The sequence below is a fragment of the Symsagittifera roscoffensis genome, chromosome 8 (assembly GCF_963678635.1).
Source record: "Symsagittifera roscoffensis chromosome 8, txSymRosc1.1, whole genome shotgun sequence".
Lineage (NCBI taxonomy): Eukaryota > Metazoa > Xenacoelomorpha > Acoela > Convolutidae > Symsagittifera > Symsagittifera roscoffensis.
This window is the reverse complement of record NC_087069.1, coordinates 43,569,934-43,589,438: the sequence shown is the minus strand read 5'-3', so window position 1 is coordinate 43,589,438 and position 19,505 is coordinate 43,569,934. Positions and strand designations below refer to the sequence as shown.

Sequence of the window (19,505 nt, the reverse complement as noted above, 5' to 3'; positions counted from 1 at the left end):
TGCTAATCATACAACTTATATACAATTTCAAAAAAAAAAATTGAAAAAAAATTCAATACAGTGTCTCCGGCTATTTGAACCAAATGAAACAGTCTGGTAATGAAAACTAACTACGTTTATTTTTTTTGGAAAAAAATGGTTATCCTACAATTTCCATATATGAAAATTGTATGATAACCATTTATTCATGAAAGGCAAGATTTTCAGAAACTTGTCAAAACTTGTTTATAAACAATTTTAAACTATTTAAGAGTACTTTTGCTCAATTTAAAGCATATTGCTCATCTAAAACGAAAATTTAGTTTGAAGATAATAAAATGGTTATCATACAATTTCCATATATGAAAAATGTATGATAACCATTTTTTCATAAAAGGCAAGATGTTCAGAAACATGTTAAAACTTGTTTTTAATCAAATTTAAAGTAATTAACAGTGCTTTTGCTGAATTTAAAGCACCTTGCTCATCAAAAACGAGGTTTTAAAACCAGGTTTTTTGCTCAGTTTTACTCGTCACAAATTGGTAATTTACGACGTTTCAAACTGAGATCTCGAAGGTCGGAGCCACACAGTTCGCCTTTTCCGAAAATGACTCGGGGTAGGGTTAGGGTTATGGTTAGATTTAGGATTTTTAAAGAAGTATGATTTGACAATCTTTGGAATACAGAATTGAAAAAAAAATTAGAAAAAAAAACAAATTTCTAGCTACAACAATTCATTTTGGATCAAATCTGAATAACTGACGCAATATTCGTCTTTGGGAAAACAAAACAAGTTTGCCCATTTATTTATCAAGTGATACTAATGATTAAACACATTTTTTTTGAAAGTTAGGCCGAAAAATTGGTTTCAAAAGTTTTAGAATAAAAAGTTTTTCTAAGTTTTTTTTTCACTTTGAAATGAGATAATCCCGGAATTCTCATTATTTGTTCAAAATTTTTGAACGTTCTCTTTTTTTTTTCCTATTATGGGGTTTACTGAAATTCAAAGCCAAAGAAAAATCAAAAAAGCTAATTTTCTATACAGGGATGAACGAAAGGCTAACAAATTGCCAAATTTTTTTTCCTAGTCAAAATGTTTTCTTTTTAAGACGTAAAAAAAAAAATGCAAATATAAGCTCCGAAACCACAACTAACAAAATCGTAGCTCAAGAGAAGCTTGATCATACCAATTTTCTGAAATCCGATAAGTTTTCGTTAAGAAATGGAGAAATGATCTTTTTTCTGCTCTCAGTCATTCTGTTATCATTGTTTTTTCTAGGACTCATAACTTTATGAGTCAATTTTACCTTGATTTGATTTTAATTTCATTCAAACTACCATAGCTAGAGCTTTCTGAAGCACTCCCAGTTTTTGCCAATTAAAAAAAAATTAAAGTGTTTTCGACTAAGCTTTTGCGAAAATTGATTTTTATCCTAATTCTGAGTTTTCCCTCGTGTCTTTAAAGTTTTCCTTTTTACCGAGGAACGCAAGGTACTTAGAAGCTCACCTGTGTTTTTGAATAACAAAGTACTTGACTGATTACGAAGAACCTGTTGTAGTTTTCATTTCTAAGAATACCTATTAGGGAAGCCGTACCGAAAACAAAAAATCTATGCAAAGTAGCTAAATAACACTTTGAATTTTGCAATTAAATCTAAACAAATTTTCAGTTTGAGCAAACGAGGTATTTCTCAAGGCGACTTCAGAAGCAGACGTAGTATTAAGGCAAATCAAGTTCTGCTGTAAGCATTAAAAATTGGTGTAGTTCTTTTTTTTAAACATAAATCCAAAGCTTTAGTTTATGCTTAACTTGTCCATAATGTTCAGCAAAATATGATCTGAAATTCTGCATTGAAAGGCGTTTGTCACTTGTAAACATCAAAATATGATCAAACTGAACCTTAAAAAATGACGTGTACACAGTTTTTTTTTGTACAGATTTTTCAACTAAGCACTTAGGGTAGGCGCTTTTTGTGAAACTCGACTCAAAAGTGTTTTTTCAAAAAAACAGATTTATAAGTGGTGCATATTAAAAAAATCTTGCTATTTTGACCGGTTTGATAATAAACGCTGTCAGTCAGTCAGTCGTGGGCTATACTGTCTTCCAGTACCCGTTTTTGCTTTTCTTGACCGGTCTTTGAACTTTTTTCGTGATGACATCCATGCTAGTTGACTATCCTTATATGGGACCATACCTTGAACTCTATGTATATGTATATTGCAGCTAAGATGATACAACTTCAAGGTTAAGCGTAGAAATCACCAGTGTTTATGACGTTAGCATCATGAGTACGGTTAAAATAGGTTTAGTCAGGTTTTTAAGTCAATTTTTGTTCTTACAAGTCTTTTTTGTAATGAGTACACATCAGTTTTTTAAGAAAAACTCGTTTTAGAGATGACGGATTTAAGTGGGAGTAGTATCATTAGTTCGGTCTTAAGCAGGGCTTTCTCCCAGTACCAGAGTTTATTTGTTTTGGTAAGTATTTAGGAAAAAGATTTGCATTTTTATTAGAGAAACGTTAAAACCAGTTCAAGGGCTCGATAAAAGATGCAATATCTCATTGTATATTGAAGCTAGGATGATAAAATTTTGAGGTTAAGCGTAAATTACAAATGTATTGATGATGTTATCACCAGATTTACTGTTAAAATGTTTTCAGTCACTTTTTTTGGTCATTTTTTGTTGTTACAGGACTTTTTTTTAATGAGCACACATCATTTTTTTAAGAAGAACTCGTCGTAGATATGACGGATTTAAGTGGGAGTAGTTTCATTAGTTTGGTCTTGAGCAGGGCTTTCTCCTAGTAACCGAATTTTTTCGTTTTGATAAGTGTTTAGAAAAAATATGTGCATATTTATTAGAGAAATGTTAAACCAGTTGAAGGGCTCGATAAAAGATGTGATATCTCATTTTATATTGAAGCTAGGATAATAAAACTTTGAGGTTAAGCGTAAATTACAAATGTATTGATGATGTTATCACCAGATTTACTGTTAAAATGTTTTCAGTCACTTTTTTTGGTCATTTTTTGTTGTTACAGGACTTTTTTTTAATGAGCACACATCATTTTTTTAAGAAGAACTCGTCGTAGATATGACGGATTTAAGTGGGAGTAGTTTCATTAGTTTGGTCTTGAGCAGGGCTTTCTCCTAGTAACCGAGTTTTTTCGTTTTGATAAGTGTTTAGAAAAAATATGTGCATATTTATTAGAGAAATGTTAAACCAGTTGAAGGGCTCGATAAAAGATGTGATATCTCATTTTATATTGAAGCTAGGATAATAAAACTTTGAGGTTAAGCGTAAATTACAACAGTATTGATGATGTTATTACCAGATTTACTGTTAAAATGTTTTCAGTCATTTTTTTGTCATTTTTTTTGTTACAGGACTTTTTTTAATGAGTACACATCAATTTTTAAGAAGAACTCGTCAAAGAGATGACGGATTCAAGTGGGAGTAGTATCATTAATTTGGTCTTAAGCAGGGCTTTCTCCCAGTACCCGCGTTTATTTGTTTTGGTAAGTATTTAGGAAAAATATATGCATTTGATTAGAGAAACGTTAAAACCAGTTGAAGGGCTCGATAAAAGATGTGATATCTCATTGTATATTGAAGCTAGGATAATAAAACTTTAAGGTTAAGCGTAAATTACAACAGTATTGATGATGTTATCACCCGATTTACTGTTAAAATGTTTTCAGTCAATTTTTTTGGTCATTTTTTGTTGTTACAGGACTTTTTTTTTAATGAGTACACATCAATTTTTTTAAGAAGAACTCGTCGTAGATATGACGGATTTAAGTGGGAGTAGTTTCATTAGTTCGGTCTTGAGCAGGGCTTTCTCCTAGTAACCGAGTTTATTCGTTTTGATAAGTGTTTAGGAAAAATATGTGCATATTTATTAGAGAAACGTTAAACCAGTTGAAGGGCTCGATAAAAGATGTGATATCTCATTGTATATTGAAGCTAGGATAATAAAACTTTAAGGTTAAGCTTAAACTACAACAGTATTGATGATGTTATCATCAGATTTACTGTTAAAATGTTTTCAGTCATTTTTTTTGGTCTTTTTTGTTGTTACAGGACTTTTTTTCTAATGAGTACACATCAGTTTTTTAAGAAGAACTCGTCGTAGATATGACGGATTTAAGTGGGAGTAGTTTCATTAGTTCGGTCTTGAGCAGGGCTTTCTCCTAGTAACCGAGTTTATTCGTTTTGATAAGTGTTTAGGAAAAATATATGCATATTTATTAGAGAAACGTTAAACCAGTTGAAGGGCTCGATAAAAGATGTGATATCTCATTGTATATTGAAGCTAGGATAATAAAACTTTAAGGTTAAGCTTAAATTACAACAGTATTGATGATGTTATCATCAGATTTACTGTTAAAATGTTTTCAGTCTCTTTTTCTGGTCACTTTTTGTTGTTACAGGATTTTTTTTTAATGAGTACACATCAATTTTTTTAAGAAGAACTCGTCGTAGATATGACGGATTTAAGTGGGAGTAGTTTCATTAGTTCGGTCTTGAGCAGGGCTTTCTCCTAGTAACCGAGTTTATTCGTTTTGATAAGTGTTTAGGAAAAATATATGCATATTTATTAGAGAAACGTTAAACCAGTTGCAGGGCTCGATAAAAGATGTGATATCTCATTGTATATTGAAGCTAGGATAATAAAACTTTAAGGTTAAGCTTAAACTACAACAGTATTGATGATGCTATCATCAGATTTACTGTTAAAATGTTTTCAGTCACTTTTTTTGGTCTTTTTTTTGTTGTTACAGGACTTTTTTTCTAATGAGTACATATCAGTTTTTTAGGAAGAACTCGTCAAAGAGAAGAAGGATTTAAGTGGGAGTAGTATCATTAGTTCGGTCTTAAGCAGGGTTTTCTCCCAGTAACCGAGTTTATTTGTTTTGGTAAGTATTTAGGAAAAATATATGCATATTTATTAGAGAAACGTTAAACCAGTTGAAGGGCTCGATAAAAGATGTGATATCTCATTGTATATTGAAGCTAGGATAATAAAACTTTAAGGTTAAGCGTAAATTACAACAGTATTGATGATGTTATCACTAGATTTACTGTTAAAATGTTTTCAGTCACTTTTTTTGGTCATTTTTTGTTGTTACAGGACTTTTTTTTAATGAGTACACATCAATTTTTTTAAGAAGAACTCGTCGTAGATATGACGGATTTAAGTGGGAGTAGTTTCATTAGTTCGGTCTTGAGCAGGGCTTTCTCCTAGTAACCGAGTTTATTCGTTTTGATAAGTCTTTAGGAAAAATATATGCATATTTATTAGAGAAATGTTAAACCAGTTGAAGGGCTCGATAAAAGATGTGATATCTCATTGTATATTGAAGCTAGGATAATAAAACTTTAAGGTTAAGCTTAAACTACAACAGTATTGATGATGTTATCACTAGATTTACTGTTAAAATGTTTTCAGTCACTTTTTTTGGTCATTTTTTGTTGTTACAGGACTTTTTTTTTAATGAGTACACATCAATTTTTTTAAGAAGAACTCGTCGTAGATATGACGGATTTAAGTGGGAGTAGTTTCTTTAGTTCGGTCTTGATCAGGGCTTTCTCCTTGTAACGAGTTTATTCGTTTTGATAAGCGTTTAGGAAAAAAATATGCATATTTATTAGAGAAACGTTAAACCAGTTGAAGGGCTCGATAAAAGATGTGATATCTCATTGTATATTGAAGCTAGGATAATAAAACTTTAAGTTTAAGCCTAAACTACAACAGTATTGATGATGTTATCATCGGATTTACTGTTTAATTGTTTTCAGTCACTTTTTTTGGTCTTTTTTTGTTGTAACAGGACTTTTTTCTAATGAGTACAAATCAGTTTTTTAAGAAGAACTCGTCAAAGAGATGAAGGATTTAAGTGGGAGTAGTATCATTAGTTCGGTCTGAAGCAGGGCTTTCTCCCAGTACCCGAGTTTATTTGTTTTGGTAAGTATTTAGGAAAAATATATGCATATTTATTAGAGAAAAGTTAAAACCAGTTGAAGGGCTCGATAAAAGATGTGATATCTCATTGTATTTTGAAGCTAGGATAATAAAACTTTAAGGTTAAGCTTAAACTACAACAGTATTGATGATGTTATTATCAGATTTACTGTTAAATTGTTTTCAGTCACTTTTTTCGGTCATTTCTTGCTGTGAAAGGCCTTTCTTTTAATGAGTACACATCAGTTATTTAGGAAGAACTCGTCGTCGATTTAACAGATTTAAGTGGGAGTAGTATCATTAGTTCGGTCTTAAGCAGGGCTTTCTCCCAGTGTCCGAGTTTGTTTGTTTTGTTAAGTATTTAGGAAAACATATGCATGTTTATTAGAGAAACGTTAAAACCACTTAAAGGGCTCGATAAAAGATGTGATATCTCATTGTATATTGAAGCTAGGATAATAAAACTTAAAGTTAAGCTAAAACTACAACAGTATTGATGAAATTATCATCAGATTTACTGTTAAATTGTTTTCAGTCACTTTTTTTTGTCATTTCTTGCTGTGACAGGACTTTTTTTTGAATGAGTACACATCAGTTTTTTAAGAAGAACTCGTCGTAGATATGACGGATATAAGTGGGAGTAGTATCATTAGTTCGGTCTTGGGCAGGGCTTTCTCCTAGTTCTCGAGTTTATTTGTTTTGATAAGTATTTAGGAAAAATATATGCATATTTATTAGGGAAACGTTAAAACCAGTTGAAGGGCTCGATAAAAGATGTGATATCTCATTGTATATTGAAGCTAGGATAATAAAACTTTAAAGTTAAGCTTAAACTACAACAGTTTTGATGATGTTATCATCAGATTTACTGTTAAATTGTTTTCAGTCACTTTCTTTGTCATTTCTTGCTGTGACAGGACTTTTTTTTAATGAATACACATCAGTTTTTTAAGAAGAACTCGTCAAAGAGATGAAAGATTTAAGTGAGAGTAGTATCATTAGTTCGGTCTTAAGCAGGGCTTTCTCCCAGTACCCGAGTTTATTCGTTTTGGTAAGTATTTAGGAAAAATATATGCATTTTTATTAGAGAAACGTTAAAACCAGTTGAATGGCTCGATAAAAGATGTAATATCTCATTGTATTTTGAAGCTAGGATAATAAAATTTTAAGGTTAAGCTTAATCTACAACAGTATTGATGATGTTATCATCAGATTTACTGTTAAATTGTTTTCAGTCACTTTTTTTGGTCATTTTTTGTTGTTACAGGACTTTTTTTTTAATGAGTACACATCAATTTTTTTAAGAAGAACTCGTCGTAGATATGACGGATTTAAGTGGGAGTAGTTTCTTTAGTTCGGTCTTGAGCAGGGCTTTCTCCTTGTAACGAGTTTATTCGTTTTGATAAGCGTTTAGGAAAAAAATATGCATATTTATTAGAGAAACGTTAAACCAGTTGAAGGGCTCGATAAAAGATGTGATATCTCATTGTATATTGAAGCTAGGATAATAAAACTTTAAGTTTAAGCCTAAACTACAACAGTATTGATGATGTTATCATCGGATTTACTGTTTAAATGTTTTCAGTCACTTTTTTTTGGTCTTTTTTTGTTGTAACAGGACTTTTTTTGTAATGAGTACACATCAGTTTTTTAAGAAGAACTCGTCAAAGAGATGAAGGATTTAAGTGGGAGTAGTATCATTAGTTCGGTCTGAAGCAGGGCTTTCTCCCAGTACCCGAGTTTATTTGTTTTGGTAAGTATTTAGGAAAAATATATGCATATTTATTAGAGAAACGTTAAAACCAGTTGAAGGGCTCGATAAAAGATGTGATATCTCATTGTATTTTGAAGCTAGGATAATAAAACTTTAAGGTTAAGCTTAAACTACAACAGTATTGATGATGTTATTATCAGATTTACTGTTAAATTGTTTTCAGTCACTTTTTTCGGTCATTTCTTGCTGTGAAAGGCCTTTCTTTTAATGAGTACACATCAGTTATTTAGGAAGAACTCGTCGTCGATTTAACAGATTTAAGTGGGAGTAGTATCATTATTTCGGTCTTAAGCAGGGCTTTCTCCCAGTGTCCGAGTTTGTTTGTTTTGTTAAGTATTTAGGAAAACATATGCATGTTTATTAGAGAAACGTTAAAACCACTTAAAGGGCTCGATAAAAGATGTGATATCTCATTGTATATTGAAGCTAGGATAATAAAACTTTAAAGTTAAGCTAAAACTACAACAGTATTGATGAAATTATCATCAGATTTACTGTTAATTTGTTTTCAGTCACTTTTTTTGTCATTTCTTGCTGTGACAGGACTTTTTTTTGAATGAGTACACATCAGTTTTTTAAGAAGAACTCGTCGTAGATATGACGGATATAAGTGGGAGTAGTATCATTAGTTCGGTCTTGGGCAGGGCTTTTTCCTAGTTCCCGAGTTTATTTGTTTTGATAAGTATTTAGGAAAAATATATGCATATTTATTAGAGAAACGTTAAAACCAGTTGAAGTGCTCGATAAAAGATGTGATATCTCATTGTATATTGAAGCTAGGATAATAAAACTTTAAAGTTAAGCTTAAACTACAACAGTATTGATGATGTTATCATCAGATTTACTGTTAAATTGTTTTCAGTCACTTTCTTTGGTCATTTCTTGCTGTAAAAGGCCTTTCTTTTAATGAGTACACATCAGTTATTTAGGAAGAACTCGTCGTAGATATGACGGATATAAGTGGGAGTAGTATCATTAGTTCGGTCTTGGGCAGGGCTTTCTCCTAGTTCCCGAGTTTATTTGTTTTGATAAGTATTTAGGAAAAATATATGCATATTTATTAGAGAAACGTTAAAACCAGTTGAAGGGCTCGATAAAAGATGTGATATCTCATTGTATATTGAAGCTAGGATAATAAAACTTTAAAGTTAAGCTTAAACTACAACAGTTTTGATGATGTTATGATCAGATTTACTGTTAAATTGTTTTCAGTCACTTTCTTTGTCATTTCTTGCTGTGACAGGACTTTTTTTTAATGAATACACATCAGTTTTTTAAGAAGAACTCGTCAAAGAGATGAAAGATTTAAGTGAGAGTAGTATCATTAGTTCGGTCTTAAACAGGGCTTTCTCCCAGTACCCGAGTTTATTCGTTTTGGTAAGTATTTAGGAAAAATATATGCATTTTTATTAGAGAAACGTTAAAACCAGTTGAATGGCTCGATAAAAGATGTAATATATCATTGTATTTTGAAGCTAGGATAATAAAATTTTAAGGTTAAGCTTAAACTACAACAGTATTGATGATGTTATCATCAGATTTACTGTTAAATTGTTTTCAGTCACTTTTTCCGGTCATTTCTTGCTGTGAAAGGCCTTTCTTTTAATGAGTACACATCAGTTATTTAGGAAGAACTTGTCGTCGATTTAACAGATTTAAGTGGGAGTAGTATCATTAGTTCGGTCTTGAGCAGGGCTTTCTCCTAGTTCCCGAGTTTATTTGTTTTGATAAGTATTTAGGAAAAATATATGCATATTTATTAGAGAAACGTTAAAACCAGTTGAAGGGCTCAATAAAAGATGTGATATCTCATTGTATATTGAAACTAGGATAACAAAACTTTAAAGTTAAGCTTAAACTACAACAGTATTGATGATGTTATCATCAGATTTACTGTTAAATTGTTTTCAGTCACTTTTTTTGTTCATTTCTTGCTGTGACAGGACTTTTTTTTAATGAGTACACATCAGTTTTTTAGGAAGAACTCGTCGTAGATTTAACAGTTTTAAATGGGAGGGTTATCATTAGTTCGGTCTTAAGCAGGGCTTTCTCCCAGTATCCGAGTTTGTTTGTTTTGTTAAGTATTTAGGAAAACATATGCATTTTTATTAGAGAAACGTTAAAACCATTTGAAGGGCTCGATAAAAGATGTGATAACTGGTCTTTCTTTTTATTGGAGTATACATCAGTCTTTTAAAAACAATTTGTCGAAAAGGTGATGGAATCAAGTAGAAGTGGTACCATTTGTTCGTTCTTGAGGAGAGCTTTCTCGCATTACCCCATTTTGCTTGTTTCGATGAGTATATAGGAAAATTTATTGCAGATTTGTTAGAGAAACTTGAATAATAGTTGGAGAGCTCGATAACAGATTTGATAACTCAATGTTCATTAGAGATAGGATGATAAAACTTTGATATTAAGCGTAAAATATAACAGTATTGTTGTTGTTGTTATCCGCTATACTGTTAAAGTAACTTTATTCAGTTTTTTTTATTAAAATAGTTTTAGTCAATTTTAGATGTTACAGTTCTGGTTTTTTCAATAACTCTACATATATTTTCATAAATATCTCGTAGTACCATTGATGAATTCAATTGGGAGTAACGCCACTCGGATGATCATTGTTGTGAATGTTGTTGGTGCTGTTGTTGTCGTCGTTGCTGTAGTTGTTGTCGTTGGTGCTGTAGTTGTTGCTGTTGTTGTTGTTTCGTTGTTGCTTTTGTTTTTGTTCTGAAATGTGGTTTTCATTTTTTCTTTTCTTGACTGCAAGGTACTTTTTTTGCTATTAAACATTCGGTTACGCTTCGACCGCAAATGTCACATAAACTCTGTTTGGCAATGTCAAATTTCTCCAATTATATGTTCATCCTTGAATAGATTTTTTGTGGTATATTTTTGTTTTCATTTTCTAGGACAGTGTGGCTAGTAAAGACATCTTGATGTATTCATCGTTGTTCCGTTCATCAGTTCTACTGGGTTAGCGATCGTTGCAGAAACAGATTTCCGCTGTGTTGATTTTTTGTACGAAAAATTGTTGTCACAAATTGGTAGTTTCCACTAGCTTCTGGTCTTGGCTTCTGAATATTTCTTCAAATTTGACATCTTTGAAATACACAGCGATTGGGGTTGTTATTGCATTGTGGATTTCCTAAAGGTTTATGGGTGTACTAGTTTTTTGATTTTGGTTTTTATGTTTCTGAAATATGTCTTTTTTTTGTGTTCATCCTTGATGCGATTTTTTGTGATACAAATTTTTTCATTTTTCAGGACAGTGTGAGGCTAGTTAAGTCATCTTGATGTGTTCATTGTTGTTCTATTCACCAAATCTACTCGGTTAGCGATCGTTGCAGAAGCGGATTTGCGCTATGGTAAGTTTTTGTCCGAAAACTTGGTGTCACAATTTGTAGTTTCCACTAGCTTCTGGTCTTGGCTTCTGAATATTTCTTCTGTTTTCTTTCTTTCGAACATATATGGAATATAATCCAACCTCAGCACCTTTAAGAGATAATTATCTCTATCTTCAAGCACCTTTCTAAAGCCTGGGTGAACCGAATAAAACTAATGAACCAGCTGGAACTCCACTGGAAACGCCACCATTTTCTTTGGCCATAACCCTTTCTGTACCTTGTATATCCCCAATTTCTAACATACCACCCGTTAACACTTCACTACCACTGCTGCAACAAATTTAAATAACAGCTATCAAGAACTACAAGTTACAAACAAGCCAATAAAATTTGATCGGAATATCTTTATGGCACCTTCCCCACTCTTCGGACAAGATCCCGACAGCACTCGACTTCAATTGTGCCAGTCGGTCATATCTGGAAGTTTGACCTTGAGTAACACGAAAATACGTGGTTTTGGAAGGAAGTTTTATTTTTCAAAAATTCGAATGGAGCCTGTCATGCTCAGTTTTCTCGCGACAACTGAAAACATCAAACATAAAATCAGAACAACCGGAATACAATTGTCAAATATACACAGTGGGAAATTGCTATTCGCAATTTCCGTCGTAGAAAACTAGAGTAGAGCTGTCCTATTTGATATAGGAGACCGAACAAGTACAAGAGCAGAGCAAGAATCAACTGGACCAGAGTGAACCTTCAACGGAAAGGCAGACAACTGAAGTCTCCCAATGGTCCAGATTCAAAACTACTTTCTTGAATTAAAACTTATTTCCTTTGATTGGAACTCATCGTTAGAAAACTTCTTGAGTTATATTCGATTATATTTATAATAGAGTCATTAATTAGCTTAATTACTCTGTTTCTCAAGCGTGCTGCTATGTAAGTACCAAATTTAGTTTTCTCGAGTGCATTTTATGATAAGTATGTTGAGGTAAGGCGAGTTTTAGGTTGATCCATCTGAAATGGATCAAAATTCCACTGTCCAATAAAAAGTAACTTAACGGATTGTTCCGACCCTGATTTTAACGGCGTTCGTGTGTTTTGGGTATTTTGAGACCTAAAAATGGGGACGTTCTTATTTTCTAGAGTGGGGGGGGGGGGGGGGTATTTTGGTAGTGGCCTTTAAGCTGTAATGGGTTCTAGTCTCATGTCGCAAGCAAACCGAATTGGCTCCGACCGTTTTTGAGGTAGAAAAACACAAGAGATAGTGTCCCTGACTCTTGAGCCAATGGTTATAGGGCCTATTTTTCTTAAGACTCATATGTGACCGAAGTAGGCGACTGTTACATAGTGTTTTCATGGCGCTCCTGGGTGTTTTTACGACATCAAGACTACGGAGTCGAACCCACTTGACACAGCTCCGGGCTACATGCCCGTTCTAGAGTACCGGTGGTACGGTTCAGCGGGAACGTGTAAACCTTCCGGTTGTACCGTGATAGCTTTTTAAGAAACTTGAGAAAACTTCCTGGTACGCTCTCCGAACGAGGCTTAGCTAACCGAGTAATGGGGGTAACTAGCGGGACAAAAACACGAACAAAAAGAGAAAAAGCGAAACAACAACAAGAAAAAAGTATAGAAAAAGGAACAAAAACCATTAAACAAAAATGACAGTGACTTTGATACCAGATTAGTTGGATCAAACCTTTATATTAATTCAATAGTATACCCATACTGTTTTATAAGACCGATCGTTTCGATCAATCTAGCAACCTAAACCAGTGACTTCAATAAGGTGCCCGAGTGGGGGGCGTTGTTAAGGGTTTTCAGATAGCTTGCAACCTAGCCGGAGCACTAGGAGACTGGACTGGAAGAGGTGACCAGCCGAGTGGGAAAGTGGTTCACAAGGACAGAGCCTGACCACTAGGAGACTTGACTGGAAGAGGTGACCAGCCGAGTGGGAATGTGGTTCACAAGGACTGAGCTGAACCGCTAGGAGACTTGACTGGAAGAGGTGACCAGCCAAGTGGGAAGGTGGTGCTGGTGTCAAGTGCAGTGCACGTCAAGGGGACAACCAGCACGGGATCGCTACAACAAGAAGAGGACGCACAGGGGTGTTCTCAAGTTGGACAAACGGGTATCGTTAAAATCCACATTACTTTATAGGAAATAAGTGTAAAATTGGATAAGTGAGCCCCATTGTTTTGAGGAAGTTTTTACACAAGCAGGCCTGAAAACAGGTCTACGGTTTTCTCTCGAGAGGTTTAGCACCCGGTGCTTAAGGGATTTTCGGCTTAAGAGGGGGGCTAAAGAGGGGGGAGGATAGAAGGGGGGCTGGTTAGGTTAAAGGTTGGTGGTTGTAAAGTGTAAAAAGATGGGACACATTAGAGTAGTTTCGATTTAGTTACATTAGATACTTACACGCGTTGGTTATAAGAAGCGGATATCCAATTTTAACATCGAGTTAAGGTAGGTACCCTGGTCGGATCGGTAGACGGGAACGGACATAGACAGTTTTTGCGAAACCCCATAAGATCGCTAGCAGGGGGGAGGAAAACGCGTGGCAATCGGATACCAGACATTTTTTCGGACAAAGGTTGACATCTGTCAGCTTTGAATTTTAGGTGGGTTCATCTCTCTGTTTTTGTAATTTTTGCTGTTTAAATTTTTACGTTTTGGTGAGAAGTTGTTGTTGGTATTTGAACGAACAGGTGATCACAAGATACCTGCGAAGAAGTTGGGGTTTCAAATAGCCTGAAACAACGAAAGGGAGATAAATACAGGGGGGTCAGTATTTGGATTTTGGCCATTAAGATAGGGATTTTGGGAAAATTTTTACTAGAGCTCAAGTAGTGGTACACGGTACAGTGGTTAATAGTCCCCACAACGAAGAAGAAGAGATCCCACTATCCAGACACTTGGTGACAAGTCTTGGGACAGTACCGAAGAAGTCTTGGGACATTGCAGTCTGGGGACGGTCTTGGAGCAGTACAGTCTTGGGACAGTCTTGGGACAGAGCAGTCTTGGGACAGTCTTAGGACGGTGCAGTCTTGGGACAGTCTTGGGCCAGAGCAGTCTTGGTACGACACAGTCTTGGGGCACTGGTCTTGGGACAGTAGTCTTGGGACAGTAGTCTTGGGACAGTGGTCTTGCGACAGTGGTCTTGGGACAGTGGTCTTGGGACAGTGGTCTTGGGACAGTGGTCTTGGGACACTGGTCTTGGGACAGTGGTCTTGGGACAGTGGTCTTCGGACAGTGGTCTTGGGACACTGGTCTTGGGACACTGGTCTTGGGACAGTGGTCTTGGGACACTGGTCTTGGGACAATAGTCTTGGGACACTAGTCTTGGGACAGTAGTCTTGGGACAGTAGTCTTGGGACAGTAGTCTTGGGACACTAGTCTTGGGACAGTAGTCTTGGGACACTAGTCAAGGGACAGTAGTCTTGGGACAGTAGTCTTGGGACAGTAGTCTTGGGACAGTAGTCTTGGGACAGTAGTCTTAGGGTAAGGGTCTTGGGACAGTAGTCTTGGGATAGTGGTTTTAGGACACTAGTCTTGGGACAGTAGTCTTGGGACAGTAGTCTTGGGACAGTCGTCTTAGGGCAAGGGTCTTGGGACAGTGGTCTTGGGACACTAACAAGAAGTACTGGGACAGCACTGAATAGTCTTGGGACAGTAGAGAGAAAGTCTTGGAACAGCATAAAGAAGGGGGGTACTAAAAGAGAACTAATTCAGGTTGAAGTAACCAATTGCAAAATCAAATTTTCTATCCAATCCTAACATATAGAATTTTCAAAAGCTCAGGAAAAGTTGTTTTTAGCAAAATGTAAATTTCTTTTTATAAAGTTTTGTCAAAAGAGGCTTTAACCTTAGAGTAGAATTTTGTAGATAGTAATACTGTAAATAGGAACAATTGTAAATAATGAGGCGGAGCAGGGTACCGGTAGCTGAAAAAAGATCTACCGAGGCGAAGACAAAGTATAATTCGTCGCTACGTAAAACAACATCAATGGGCCCAAAAGTAACAAGGGAGAACTTTTCAGTTAGCATGGTCAACACGAGGAGTAATACAGAGAACAAAACAAAAGAGGGCATGGAAGGGAAACAAACAGAACCCGCCATCGAGATTGACCTAGAGACACCGGACCAGAGTGTGGATGAGGTGGAGAAGAAGACGACGGAGTCAATACCGCAGCCGAATGCAGAAGAACCAAATCCAAAGTCCATGGAGTTCTCGGCGATAGACACTGTGGAAGACACAACGGGCAACTCGCCAGAAACGGTAAAAGACGAGTCTCAAGCAAAAAGAACGTCATTTACTGAAACGTTGGCAATGATGGTCGGGATGAAATCAAGAGACAGAGTGACGGAGGAACCGAAATCCGAGAAAAGCAAAACATTCGGAACAGTTTCCACGAAAACAACAGACACCAACCAAAACGAAAACCAGGTGAGACCGGGAGCAGCAGCCAACAACGGGGCAACATCTGACCATGAAATAATGTCTCTCGATCTGGGCGATCTGATGGCGAAGAGACTAAAGCACAGGGAGGAGGATAGAGATGTGATAAAGAAAGAATTAAGATAAAACAAACATGAGTACCTGGACAGCTATTTCAATCTAGCGAAAGCGACAGAGGAAAAGCTTCAGCAGATGTCGGACAAGGTAGATACTACTGATGGAGAGCGAGACAAGAACATCAAAAAAGACATGCAAGAAATGAAGCAACGATATGATGCAGTGAATAGCCAGTTGGGGAGTTTGGAAACGAGAATGAACACAATGACTAGGGACCAGGCTGAGAGTTCAAGTGCAATACAGGCAAAACTAGACGCCATCTTGAGGAACTCTACGTCACAGGACAGGCCGGAAGCGGAGCGAAGGCAAGGCAATAGAGTTGACTTCGTGGAACCACAACGGAACAAACGGCAATCAACACCGTTACCATTACCCCGGGATGCCGCGAGTACAGCACCGGGGGGGGGGGGCAAAGCGATTATGAAAAGTGGAACAGCAAACACAACGAGTGGTCCAGGGGACTCCACGACTCACAACAAAGTGGGACCGGATGTCATGACGTGGGCAAGCACCTGGCAAATGATGAACAGGACACTAGAAGCCTTCGCCACGAGGAACACCGACTCGAGTGACAGAGGAAGCAACAAATCCAGGAAAACTTTCAAAAAACCGAAAGAATTCAAGGATGATTCAGATGGATGCATTGACACTTGGGTAGAAGTCATGAGGTTGCACTTGGAACAAGACAACTTGAACGACGAGAGGCAAGCATGCACAGCGATACTCAGCAACTTGAAAGGAACGGCGCTGAAATGCGTGGTTGCGAAGAAGGAAGAGGAACGCGACACTGCGGATAAAATCTTCGAGATATTGTTGAATCGATTCGGGTCAGGCATGAAGGGTCATCAAGCGATGATGCGATTTGAAAAGAGAAGGCAAAGGGACGATGAATCGATAGACAGATTCCTAGATGATCTTGAGAGCTTGAGACGAAGGAGTGACCCGGAAGAGTCCACCAACAGAAGAAACTTTAGCATCGCCTCAAAGTTCATTGATGGGGTAAAGAGTGATGACTTGAGAACAATGTTAGCAACATACTATACATTGTCGAAAGACAGTGCACCGACTCCAGAAGAGATGAGACAGAAGTCGAGAGAGTACATGCTAATGAAGCCCAAGAAATACTCATATTCAGATAACAGGAATATGCAAGGGGGAGCCAACCACAAAGGTCGCCATGGTGCAAACCTAGAGATGACATGGACAAACGTAGATCATGCGCGAACTGCGGGTCATCTGATCATCACGTGGCAGATTGCACAACATACAAGCAGGGCATGAAGAGTCTGGGGTACGCACCAGATGAGGAGGACATGAGCCAGATGGAAGAACACGAGTACTATAGTGGCTTTACCTAGAGATAAATTATGAGAAAGCGGCGTCAGAGGCGATCAACAAGGGGAAACAGGACCTAGCAACGAAGAAAATAGAGCAAAGGTTGAAGCAAGAAATCGACAGACAGAGATTGAATGAGATGCTAAGTTGCTCGGTGCCAGTGCCAGAAGCTGTAGCAGGGTCGAAAAAAAGTGGAAAAAGCAACACTCTGAAAACGGTGACAGGAAAGCCATTTGGCATAACGAAAATCGGAGCCAGGATAATGTCGATAATCACTGTAGGTGGACATGAAGTGACAAGGAACTTAAGTGAACCCAGCGACCAGACAGTAATGCACATTGACGTATACGCAGACTACTTGAGTGCGAGAAGTCCACAGACGACATCTGGAGCCTTGCGGGCGCTACTCACGAGAGGTGGCAGCAAGTCGATCCGTGTGGACAATAGATATACAGAAGCTTATGGTCCACATGAGGTGATGTTGAATATAGATGGGATAAACATCTACACGAAAACAATGATAACATGTGATGAAGATCTAGTGGGACAGATCTACGTGGGCAGAGAAGAATTAAAGGTGAGATCGATTGGACACTGTGCCATGCTGGAGGAAAATGCAATGCACATTGGGACAGAGTCAGACGTATCAGCACATGTGCTGGACATAAGTGGCAAGAAGACTCACTTGCGTGGGTTACTCGATACTGGTGCGGTCTTGAGTGTAATACCAATCGAAACTTGGGAGCGAATGGGCTTCAACAAAGATGACTTGATAGACTCGAGAATACGGTTGTCAGCTGCTAACAAAGGGGCGCTGCGGGTGCTGGGCAGAACACCAATATTAGCCCTAAATCTGGGGGAGCGCAATCTGTGGATGAGCTTTCTTGTAGTAGAAAACCTAGATGAGTCTGACCAATTCATATTAGGCAGGGACTTCATCAGGAGCTTCGCTTCGACGTAACAATTGATTTAAACAATGCGATGTTCAGGATAAGAAACCCGGATAGGAGGTACGCAATTAAACCGGTAAATTTAATAATAGCGAATGAAAATAAAGCACCGGTATTCTTGAGTAGGAGGGTGAGGCTAAAGGCGAACGAAGCGGCAATCGTAGGCTTGCGAATGAAAAATTGCAATGAACTAAGTGACCAAAAGCAAGTATGCATAGTCCCGAATCCTAATAGTCAAAGTGCTGCTGTTTTAGGAAGATCCTTCTCGATAACCAAGAGCGGTCTCTGCGTCAGTGTCTTGTTGAATACTCTTGATATACCTATCACGATACAGAGGAGGAGGAAGCTGGAATATGCTTTACCTGTTAAAACTCGATATGAAATGACTGAGAATTCAAAACAAAATGAAGTTGTTGATTGTCCCAATCATAGGGACAAAATTTGTATCTTGAGACGATGGAAGAAAAAAAAGGTTCAGCAGGTCTTGTGAAAACACTTAAGTCAGAGACGGACGATGGGCTATCGAGCTGTTCGAACTTTCCGGAACGGCCCACACTAGATGAAATGCAAAGTGATAAACCGGTCCTGCCGGAGATCGAACACTTAAGGGGCAAGTTGACGGACGGACAGCTCGAAGCCATCAAGGACGTACTAGAGCGGAACGAGGAAGTTTTTTCGAGACATAAGGCAGACATCGGGTGTTGTAATTTTATTGAGCATGAAATAGAACTTGAAGAGAATGCGGTACCACACAGGGAGGGGGCGAGGCGCATGACCCCCCACAAATCAGAGGCATGTAGGAAAGAAATAGAAACGTTACTCGAGTATGACATGATAGAACCATCCAAGTCACCGTGGGCGTGTGGAGTAGAGATGGCTAAAAAGAAAGGCGACCAATTGAGGTTTTGCTGTGACTTTCGGTATCTGAACTCCGTCACGGTGAAGGATGCCTATCCCATACCTAGGATTGATGAGAGCCTCTCGAAGTTAGGTGATGCAAAAAATTTTTTACGACTCTTGATTTTAGGTTCGGCTTTTTGGCAGGTCCCGTTGAGGAAGCAGGACAGGGACAAAACAGGGTTCGCCTGCGAGTTGGGGCTGTTTCATTGGAAACGGATGCCGTTTGGCCTTCGCAATGCCACAGCCACTTTTCAACGGTTGATGGCACATGCACTGATAGGAGTGACAAAGAAGTATGGCAATCTGGTAAGGTGCTACGTGGATGACATGGTAATAGCGACGCCTACACTGGAAGATCACATCGAGCGACTTGACGAGGTGTTTGCATGCATGAAGAGGTCGGGGCTAAAGTGCAAACCAGTATTAAGACCAATAGCATACGGGAGCAAAGTCTTGAGTGACACAGAAATGAAGTACGGGGTGCCGAAAGCAGAGATGTTCGCGGTAGTTACTTTTGTCGAGAAATACAGAGCATATTTAGGCAGTGAACCGTTTAAGCTGCGGGTCGACAACAGGGCAATCAGCTGGCTGAAGACGTACTCGATGGACCAGAGCTACATTGGGAGATGGATAGTTCGCTTGGATGGGTACAACATGATAATTGAGCATAGAAC

The 19,505-nt window shown here is 37.5% G+C and overlaps 1 protein-coding gene across 1 annotated transcript in view; it reads left to right on the top strand.

The window, feature by feature from the left end:
- Positions 1 to 19,505, top strand: part of LOC134852995 (BCAS3 microtubule associated cell migration factor-like) — a gene marked incomplete at its 3' end in the record, with an annotated part of 307,656 nt that overhangs the window by 121,981 nt on the left and 166,170 nt on the right.